We start from the raw sequence: 11956 nt of genomic DNA, 5'->3' as shown, positions 1-11956 counted from the left end.
GAATCACAATGTCAATGTGAAGGGGAAGGAGAGTGACAACTGTTCAGAGTATACTTCTGCCTCAGAAAAGTGGTTGTCATTTTTCGAGCCCAGTCAGCCATTATACATATATATATATATATGATTCACTGTGTTCTGCACGTTCTTGACTTTCTCCAGAAGGGGTTAAGTGCTGCATTAACTCTTGGCAGGCCGTGTGAGTGGCTGACATTAGAGAGGTGAACAATGAGTCACTGTAGTCTTCCACGTGTAGCCCTCGTCCTGCGCTCGCGGAGTAGATGTGTGTGCCCGGGGAGTGATCGCCGCGGTGACTTCCAGGAGAGTGTTCACGGGCTGTGCTCCCTCCTCCCACCCTGCTGGACTTGGAGGCACTCGCGCAGGCAGAGCATTGGTTTGTTGACAAAGTGGATGAATGAGTGGATGAGCAGCAGCCCAGTCTATGGCAGCACCCAGCACAAGGAGAGGAGGACACCCACTGCAGCAGAAGCCCAGCTCTGGATCCACTTATTAAGTAGGACCCTGACTCCTTCATCCTGGCAGTGGATCTATTAGGCGTGACAGCTCTCTGTAATACATAGCATTCACTGCTGCTCACTTTCCTGCTCATCAGCCCTGGAGTGGACTGCTGCCTACCTGCCTCATACTTATCTACAGGCAACTTCTATCTTCAGGGGACTCACTTCGGGATCTTCTGAGATAACAGGTACATTGCCTATTCTACTAGATATTTCAATTCACTGATTAGCTAGAACAGCAGCAACTGAATATAACATATGCATGGCTAGCAAATGGCTAGTAATTCACAAAGTGCGATTTCTTAATAATGAATTTTACTATACTGGAGACACCTGTTTTTATTTTTGTGGAGAGCTTGTACACTTTTATTTATATGAGATGTGTTGATTATCTATCCTATCTATCTATTTCACATCTATCTATCTATCTATCTATCTATCTATCTATCTATCTATCTATCTATCTGTCATACAAAGCCACTTAAATTAAGCTCTGCCTGGTAAGGTGATGTGATGCGAATACAGGGAAGTTTGAGGGTATTGTGGATTGCCCAATCCAGTTGCATAACTGCCCTGCACTTCCAGTATTATATTCCTGCCTATAATTAAGTTCAGCTTATTTGCCATTTAATTATAGCATCTCCCAATGTGATATTGTCGAATAATGTATGGTATGGCAATGTAAGTAGTAGTATACAGCATTAAAAGTACAGCATTAAAAGTACACCATGTGCTTAAATTCCTCAGCTGAGTTTTAAAAATAATTACTGAGTCTTGAAAATATTCAGCATGCGTTTTCTTAAACATTGGCAGTTATTTCCAAGCTGGTGAAAGTCTGCCAACATTTGCAGGGAAGTCTACATGATACAGATGGAGGCACAGACATTACTATTCTACACATCTTTGCCAAAATGGATTTTTAATGAAATGCGCTGCCTGGAAGCAAACTTTATAAAGTCCCCAATAATGGCTTGTGACTGAGCTGGTTTTCAGCTTGTCTAGTGTAGTATCCTTCTGTAGTTATATAGTGCAGTGCAATACACATGCCAATTCTTTGGTCTGGTGATGCAATCTGTTATGCTTGCTATAATGTTTATATAAAAAAAACATTTATATATGTATATATATTTTTATATATATATATATATTTTATATATATATATATATATATATATATATGTGTGTGTGTGTGTGTGTGTATATATATATATATACATACACACACACACAGACAGACAAAGCATGTATACATATAGAGACACATATATATATACACACACACACATATATATATATATATATATATATGTATATATATATACACACACATATATATATATATATATATATATATATATGTATATGTGTATATATATATATTTATTTGATTATAATACAATATATATTAAATATTGATATAATACAAACGTTACTTAAGGAGAGCCCATATAGTCAGGTCTGGTAACTTCCCCCTGATGTCAATGCTACTGATATAAATACCATCCTATTTACAGTCAGTAGCAGTTACTGTGGGATTTTGTGGCTTTTTCTGGCCTAATGTATACTGGAAGTCGGATATTGTCCAAACAGGATATTGCTATTTTAGTGGTGGGATTCTCTAGTTTCTGTGTTGTATCAACTCTTCTTATTTTTACTCTTGAGGATAATAGAGCAGCAAGTAGGGACGTGACTCTTGATTTATACATCTTTATAGGAAACTTCCATGTTCCAGGGGAATCACCAGGATCCTTGTCATTCTGCATTATCATTCTAGTTCTGTTCTAGCAGTTGTTTCATGATCAATGTAATCTTGTACCAATCTCCTAACAAGTATTCAGATGCATCTTACATGTATATACTCAGACACGTGACCTCTACTTTAACTTTATACTAACAGTCTGACACCCAAAACTTCCAAGCCCCATTCCTACTCCAGATACATCTCTGTTGCTTATCCAAAGTAGTTAGACCAGAGCACAAGACAATGATTTATCCCAGCAGTAATGGGAAGAAGATCATGGTCATAGAGCTGACTTCAACCATTCCTTCAAATTGACGTATAACAGAGCTGATTCCTTCATGAAAATGTGAGTGATCTTTTGTTGTAACTGTCGATCTCAGTGACTACAGTTCCCATCTGCTGCCAGCCAACATTTAACTGTTCTTTAATATTAATTAAAAGAAACGAAGTAAAAAAATAATCTATAAACTTAATATAACTTTTTTATTTGCCAATAAGAATAAGAGCTATTTTCACTTGAATTGACACTTTTACGACCCCTGCCTCAATAATAGCCCCTTATCTCTTTCATGCAGCCCTCGCTGAGGTCTTAACAAACAACAATTGTTCAGTGGTTTGGAATTTTGCAATAACCTAGAAGGCATTCACTTATACTAGAGTTTTTATTGTATGCTTCTTTCAAGCTGTCCAAAACAAATTCTACTAGACATTCAACTTTTTTTTTTTTTTTTAATTAATATTATTATTGTCATATTTGGGTAGATTGTATAATCTGTGACATAAGACATGTTAGACAACAGATTGAATTTACTTGTTACTATCACGTCATTACTTTTCTAATGCCCCCAAAATGCCATATTTCTAACCTAGTCTTATGATAAGCACTTAACATGCCAGGGACTACCACAATGCACCCACAGTATCAGTCTGTTCATAATGCCATCTATAACACTGGCGTTGGCGGTCCACTCTTGGGTTACATAACATTATGTGTCTAACATCATGTTCATGGCTTCCTCTCCTTGGCTGTCCATCCAGCTAGTTCAAAGGTGTCAGGTACATCCTGGAGCCTTCAAAATGGCAATTTAGCCATTATGGCTTGTGCAGCCATTATGTACCATTGATCTATGTGTAATCTGGAACAATATTAGGCATTTAGTTCAAGTCTATGTTCACACGTGTCGAATTGGCTATAGCCAAATCCAACACGTATTTACTGCAGGATCTGAGGTAGAAATCCATACAGAAATTTTCAACAGCAAGTGACTGGGGTTGCGGAAATCCCATTCACGTGCGTTGTATGCGGATTGTCAGCGGAATCAGCACCAGAATCCGTGTCAAATCCGACACATGTGAACGGTGCCTAAAGTTGACATCTTGGATTAATAGTGCGTGATTATTTTAAGCCAATAGTTGTATCACTGCATTTAAAACCACTGTTGGAATTTGTGCAGTAACATTAGGTGTAAATAATAAGATACCAGGAAAAACTGCTTTCCTCGTGTCACGGTCAAATAGATTGTAAGCTGTCTGACCTACAGTAGTTACTATGGCCATCATTCCAGAGGGGCATAAAAAGCAAAATGGTAGAAGACTTTGTCATTTGCTTGACTACCTATGACTCCAGGTCCATGGATTGTGACATTGACAGTCTACCGTATGGGAGAGTGGAGCTAGTGTAGCATGATCTGGCATTTCATGGCAAAGAAAGAGAGATATTTTACCGAGTTTCATGCATAGGAGCTGGAAATACGTCTGACAATATAACAAATGAAAGAACCACATTGTTCAATATGTCGGAGCATGATGTGCAGAATAGCATGTTTTTCCACTGTGTTTTTTCGTGTTGTCACACGGTATCCAGAAGATCTCATACATATGGTATTAGGAAAGATTTCCAAACCAAATAGCTGTAGTTGCCTTGCTATTTTGCAAGAGATATTACTAGGATTTGTTATTTAATGCGAGGATCACAATGTCTTAAGATATAAATTGCATAAGCTAGAAAACAACAAGAGGCAGCATTGATATGTTCATATGTGGCATAAATGGCTTCCAGTATTAGATGAAAAATACAGCTGGTGACCCAGAAAAAAAGTATTAAGTTGCAAACTTAGTTCTAAAAGTGATGCCAGCTTTCCATTTGTATGTAAAATGAGCCACAAGTAAACATCATGGTGAATATTGGCATCTACTTTATTTTTCTACTGAGTGTTAAATCTGTTCCTTATCATATCATTGTAATTGGTTTGCTCTATTCTGTTAATGCCCTAACACTATGTTTTTGACAGTGGCAGTTCTTCTAGTACAGTTATAACTCAAAATTTGCTTATAGGTCACAAATAAGAATAATTTTTTATAGCAGGTTTGAGGATGGACAAATAAATCTTGACTTGGCCATGGTTGGCATTACTAGAAGAAAGATATTTGAATGCAAAATCTTTGTCTAATATTATCTAAACATATAAGTATAAGGGCCCATGCAAATGTATTACGGCTCCAAACAACCTCTGACCACTGTAACTCTGATTTGAGGCATTTTCTGTTGCTTTGCATATGAAATACAGAAAACAAAATTTGTGAATGGTCCATCAAATGCTGTATTACAGAGGTATTCCCTTCTAGGAGCATTACTGCTAGAGTAGAATAAACACATAATATGGCACCAAATGGAAAATCATACGGAGGCACATGGACTACCTGCGACTCCATAGTAGGGGGTCGTAGGGACTCCATGCGGAGGAGGCCTAAGGTTGTCAGAATTGCAATTACTATATGTAGACCAACATATTGGGCATTGCTTAGTACCTTTGTCTAGTGCACAAATAATGTGTCCCATTTCTGTAAACATGAAAAAAGATGGTATTGCATAGTTTGAATAGCAGTAAAATACTATATTATGCTATGAATCCACTATACTATATTTTTTAATATGTAGCCGATAGTAAATGCTCCTTTTATATAGTCCTGATTCTAAAGCAAAGCTCTAAGGGATGCTGCTGTACTTGAATTCTTCACTTCACTGTCTCCAAGCCAAATCACAGTTCCCACTTTTATTTTTCCACTTCAAACCTGTAGTTCTTGCTCCTTGTTCTTTTTTTTTTTTCATTTCCTAACATTAAAAAATCCTGCAACTTTTTTTTACTCTTTTAATTATACTTCCATCACTGTAGAACTTCAAGTAACTTAGCAGTAGATAGCAATGTGGTGACTGTGCTTTGTATTTTGTAATAGGTCAAAGTCATTGGGTTCAGAGCCAGGCCATTACATAGGCATAGGAAACAGCTGCCTTAGGGCATGGCTGTTTCTTTTGAAGAGGGTTTTTATACTACCCACCCTTTCTTGTGATCTGTAAGGATTGGAGTGCTCATACATGCTGAAGCGAACTGTGATGGACCTCTGGACACGGTATATAGCATAGGGAATGGACACCAGTATGCATTAGGTGGAACCTGGAACTTAGCAGAGTGTACATCAAAGCATTATCAATGACTGGGCACATTATAAAACAATGTGGAAGGAAATACTGTGGGGTATCGTTTTTAGTGGAGGTAAATGCCAAATTTAGTATTTGTTAAAAAGATTTAATTGTGGTAAATAAATATAGATAAAAAGTTCCAATATGCCCTATGTTACAATTCAGTCTCCAATGTCTTAGTCACCCCAAGTATAAATGGCACCCTTAGCTTACTTGTGGTAACATAAATCGATTCCAATGGACCTATTCCAGTCCTATAGATGAAGCATGGGTTTACAAATACTGTCAATCCCAGCTTTGTAGATGTCCATAAAACTAACATTTGGAGGCATAAAACAACAGAGAACAGCAGTAGCATATCCTCCGATATTGGTCTCCGGGCAATGATGGGTTTTGTGTCAACTTTTTGGGGACTGTAATGTATAATGGCAGCTATTTATCTATGTAAATATAAATTGACATTAGAGAAAACCTGCAATAAAACAATCCCCTATATGCTATAAAAGGTTCAGGTGTTCTGATTACACATGTGTGTATATATATATGTTTAACGTTATATCTACTTACTAATTATTTAAGGAAGTCCATTAGGAAATATGCTGCAAGATAAAGCTGTTTAGAAATTATTCAAACAAATCTCTTCCTTTAAGGGCCATAATACCATTAAATCATTTTTTATCACCTTTTAAGAGTACAAGAAAATGTTAGTGAATCCTCCTACAGGTTTTTGAAATTGCAGTCCATAATTGTTTACTCCCTCATATCAAATTTCTTAACCTATTGGCCATAGATTTTTAAACGCGCACATTTATGACCTTGATTCAGACATAAATTGAATGTGGGAGACATCTTCTCACAAAAAAGAATAATGACTGTAGATTTTTTTTATTAAATACAATATTTTGCTGAAGACAGGATACATTTCATTTGATGTAATCTTGCAGAAAACGTTAAGGGCGGTTTACATGGGTGTAATAAGGGCAATTCTTCCCAGATCCTTACGATGCTGTTAGTTTGGGTCATTAGAACTGTAGAATCTCTGCCTGAGATTTGCGCAAGCATGCACTCCTTTTACGCTTGAGTAAAACTGACCTAACACTCAGTGTCATTGGAAGCGTTTATAACAAGTTTTGCTTTGTTGGTTGTTTATTTCCTTAATGGGATTCCTTAGCTTTAAAATACATCTTTTAGAAGCAATCTTAAAATTGCCGGTTGCCACGAAAAGTTTACTTGTGGTAAACCCTGAAGCTTTCCGCTGAACTCCTCCGTATGAAAAGTATCTGTGTTAAAGGACATGAGTTTGTATATAAAAAATAGGGCTCTTAAGCTATAAGGCGAGTTGGGTATAATGAAGGTACCTTGTAACTGGCAATGGGTTTTTATGGTGAAAATCCATTTACTGCTTAGATTGATTCCAACAAGAAAGCTTGTCATAATTCCTGTTTCTTCAGAGCGGATTATATTACAGATCACATATTTTAACCAAAAATATTTTTTATGTAAGCAAATTATTATTGATGTTCCTATGTTAACATGTACATTTGAGTACATAAGCCACAAGTGAATGGCCACATGCACTTATTTACCAGATTACTGTAGAAAATTGTCTGCTATTAAAAAATGTGTCTGTGGTGTAACAGGAATTCCAGGGCCCCACTAGAAGTCATGGCTATGCACGTGCACAATTCAGTGTTTGTCCTTTATTCTGTTCGTCTACCGTAGAATGTAGCCAAGTTGGGGTAGATGCAAATGCACTTTAAATAAATGTTAATTTAAACAAATGAAGCATGCCGGATGCTATTTGTAGCGTCCACGGCCGCGGACCATCGGGATTACTCACCCCCCAACGGCCATGGGTCTGTGAGCGCTGTCCCGCATCTCCTCCCTAGGAGACGTCAGTGCTCACTTCCGCTCCATTCTGCTGTCTCCCGTAGGGTGCACACGCACGCTTGTGCCCAGCCTTAAAGGGCCAGCGCGCACATAAAAATAATCATTAATTAGCCCATGAACACCCTGGACTATATGAAGGCCCCTGCCCCTTTACTCCTTGCCTGAGCGTTGTTGTATTTACCCGTGTTATTCTTAGAAATGGTCCCTTAGTGTTATCCTGTTCCCAGTGTTCCCGTACCTGCTACCTGTATCCCGTATCCTGTGCTACCTTTTTCCTGTGCCTTAGAAAGTTGGAGTCGTGTTGTGCCCCCGGCCATGCCTGCTGTGTTACACCATGCCTGGTGTCTGCAGCCAAGGTCCCATCTGAGCCTAGCCGTTGCTACTGTCTGAACTACTATAGGTACCCTTGTGCTTGGACTATATATACCTTAACTTGGTACGCTGTTTGGCCGGCTGCTATCCCGCTACGGTGGTATGGACCAGTGGGTCCACATACCCACAGATCGTGACACTATTTTAACAATATTGTACATAAGTTTGGATTTTTGGGATTTTTATCTCTCTCCATTCCTAGCCAGTAAATGGTACTTGATGCCATATATATACCAAAAATATTTAAATGACGCACCACTCATGTAACAAAGCGGTGGGTGCAAAGCAACTAGAGCTTAATCCAGAGCTCAAAATACCATACAAGAAAAAAAGATTGCAGCACTCCAGCAATGTCCAGTAAAAAATCAGTGGTTTTGTTTGCCCACGTTTACAGCTTGGCTCTAAACATGGGCAAATAAAACCACAGATTTTTTACTGGACCTTGCTGGAGTGCCGCAATCTTTTTTCTAGTGTGTGTATATATATATAATATATATATATATATATATATGTATGTATGTATATACATATATATGTATATATATCATAAAGAAGCCATGGACAGAGTGGGATTTCCTAAGTACATTCACTCTTAGCGTACTTACTCATCACTATATTGACCTGGGTCTAGTTTTTAACCATATGTACTCACAGGACAGCTACACGGCTTGTGTGGACCTGATTATACAGATCACTGATCTCAATAGCCATTAGTCAATAGAAGCTGACACTAGTGGATGTGAGGATTAAAAACACATATTGTTATATCAATAATCTCTATGACTATAACACTTCAAGCTCCAGTTTCTATGCTGGATCAGAACAATTCAGTTTATACTGGTTGTGTGCTACAGTAAAAATAGTAGTAACTAAGTAGTCGGTCAGCCTAGGCAGGACCACAGCTGTCTTGGGTTTATTCTTGATTCAGATCTTTCCTTTACTTCTCATATTCAATCACTTGCATTGTCATGACACCTGGACCTAAAAACATCTCCAGAATCCGCCGTTTTTTTACTGTGGAAAAAAACAAAACTCATTGTCGCTCTGATTTATTCTTGTCTTAAATACTGTAATTCATTACTAATTGGTCTTCCACTCACTAAACTCTGCCCTCTTGAATGTATCCTGAATACAGCAGCCAGGCCCATCTTTCTGACCAACCGCTAAACCAATGTCTCTACCCTGTGCCAGTCACTGCACTGGTTGACCATTCCCTTCAGAATAAAATCTAAACATATTACTCTCACCCACAAAGCTCTCCACAGTGCTGCACCTCCTTACATCTCCTCCCCCATCTCAGTCTACCACCCTACTCAGGCTCTATCTTCTGCCAACGACCTTAGATTAACATCCTCCATAATTCGAACCTCCCACTCCCGTCGCCAAGATTTTTCTCGTGCTGCACCAGTCCTCTGGAATTTGCTACCCCAGACAATCAGATTAATTTCCAATATCCACAGTTCTAAAGAGGTTCTTTCACCACATTATAAGTGGCCTATCTTGTACATAATGTGATCGGCGCTGTAATGTAGATTACAGGAGTGTTCTTTATTTAGAAAAACGATAATTTTTGCCGTAGTTATGACCTATATTAGCTTTATGCTAATGAGTTTCTCAATGGACAACTTTACATTTTGACCAAGTGGGCGTTGTGGAGAGAAGTGTATGACGCTGACCAATCAGTGACCAATCAGCGTCATACACTTCTCTCCATTCATTTACACTGCAGATAGCGATATAGCTATATCGCTATGTGCAGCCACATACACAAACACCATAACATTACTGCGGTGTCCTGACAATGAATATACATTACCTCCAGCCAGGACGTCATGTGTATTCAGAATCCTGACCACTTCTGTAGTGTCTGTGTGAGACTACAGCACAGCACAGCGAGATCTCGCTATAAATGTCAGTTTACAGCGTAATCTCGCGAGACTACGCCTGCTATGCTGTAACTCACAGAGAAGTGCAGAGAAGTGGTCAGGATTCTGAATACACATGACGTCCTTGCTGGAGGTAATGTATATTCATTGTCAGGACACTGCAGTAACGTTACTATGTGTTGATGTGGCTGCAGATAGCGATATAGCTATATCGCTATGTGCTGTGTAAATGAATGGGGACAAGTGTATGACACTGATTGGTCAGCGTCATACACTCCTCTGTACAACGCCCACTTGGTCAAAAAGTAAAACACGCCCAGTTGTCCATTGAGAAACTCATTAGCATAAAGCTAAAATAGGTCATAACTCCGTCAAAAATTATCGTTTTTCTAAATAACAAACACTGCTGTAATCTACATTACAGCGCCGATCACATCATGTACAATATAGGCCACTTACAATGTGGTGACAGAGTCTCTTTAAGTGTGCCCTGAAAACACACATTTTTTTAGACAGGCCTATAACATTCCCTAATCTGACTACTTTCCTTGGCCCCTCTTTTACATTAGTTAGCAGAACTTGACCACCTCATTCAGCAGTATCCCCCACACTCCTTGCACCCTAATGCATTTCATGTCTGTCATATCCAGATACTGGCTGGTGACCGGCTAATGCAGCTTTATGTGTATTACGCTATGTTTTACTTTTTAATTACTGTTACATTTTGTGTCACCCCTATTTCCTCATAGATTGTAAGCTCTTGCGAGCAGGGTCCTCACTCCTCTGGTTTGAATTATTAATTAGTTTTGTCACAATGTAATGCCTGATATTGTCTGTTTATGTTCACTCTGAATTGTAAAGTGCTACGTAATATGTTGGCGTTATATAAATACAGATTATTATCATTATTATTATTTGTCATGTGGGGCTGGCAACTTCACATACTATTATCAAACAGAGACTGAAGCCGGTCTTAGAATTAACATAACGGTCAGACATTTTGACTGCCAAAATATTTTTCACTGAATAGATATTTCCATAAGCATGACTGTCCATATCACTTAAGGGTTGTTATTATTATTGTTAAAGCAGGCAAGAGAGAGGAGCAATGACAGTAGGCTCTGGGGTTGGTTTATGTAAGATGAATCAATGGTGAGGGGCCAAAAAAAAAATCACAGCAGACTTTTCTGGTGATCAGTCACCCAGAGGGGTTTTGATGGTGCCTATAGATGTAAGATTGTCACTTGATCCTACTGAAGTCGTCCAGATTATGTGATAGTATTCTAATGTCTTTGTCCAACCTTGCTATTAAAGGACAACAGAATGCATTGTGTGATGGGGTAAAAAAAAGTGGAGAATGGAGCGTATATACAAAAACGAATTAAAGAAAAATAGGACTTGTTACCTTCAGGGTCCACTCAAGTTTCCAGCTATAATTTTCTCCTAGGTTAGATGATCTGAAGAAGAAGTGATATAATTGGTTACTTTGAGAGACTAATCCATTTTTTCTTTATACCAAATTGCTAAATAAATCCCAGTGCCCAATGAAATAGCATGGCATGAGAGTGCTGTGTAGAAAAATATATATTTGTAAATATCACTCGTCTTTATCTATGTATTATGTGTTATGTATTATGCACTCATAACTTCCATATGAAAATGTTAGTGCATGACCCTCTACATTATTTATTATTATTATTATTATTATTATTATTATCATCATTATATGCATTTAAATTTGCTTTGACATCACAATCGAAAAAACCATACACATCATGCACACATACCATCTTGCCTGCTTCTGGTTTGCTAGCCGCAGTATATATTTTTAAGTTTGCTGTATACGCCACATAGCTTACAGACATGTTGATGTCTGTGAAAGTTGATTTACATAAGTATGTCCCACAATTATATGCTTGATTCATAAATTTTTCCTGCATATCCTTAGTGCGTGATTATGTCACTTTTCATTAAAGGTGGTACTCAACAAAAAAGGGATGGATAATTGTTTGCAACATTGTAATCATTGTCAAAGTAGAATCATATGATGCCAGAGGACATTCATCTGCAATTG

The 11956-nt window shown here is 38.1% G+C and overlaps 1 protein-coding gene across 1 annotated transcript in view; it reads left to right on the top strand.

The window, feature by feature from the left end:
- The first annotated feature begins 287 nt into the window (after positions 1-287).
- Positions 288-11956, top strand: part of SEMA3D (semaphorin 3D) — a 175102-nt gene continuing 163433 nt past the window's right edge. Inside the window, exon 1 of the mRNA XM_075857368.1 lies at positions 288-703. The gene's annotated coding sequence lies outside the window, so the exon portion shown is untranslated. The remainder of the gene's footprint in view (positions 704-11956) is intronic.

This window comes from Rhinoderma darwinii, chromosome 3, assembly GCF_050947455.1.
Source record: "Rhinoderma darwinii isolate aRhiDar2 chromosome 3, aRhiDar2.hap1, whole genome shotgun sequence".
Taxonomy (NCBI): Eukaryota; Metazoa; Chordata; class Amphibia; order Anura; family Rhinodermatidae; genus Rhinoderma; species Rhinoderma darwinii.
Note: the sequence above shows the minus strand (reverse complement) of the source record. Positions and strands in the feature narration are given on the sequence as shown.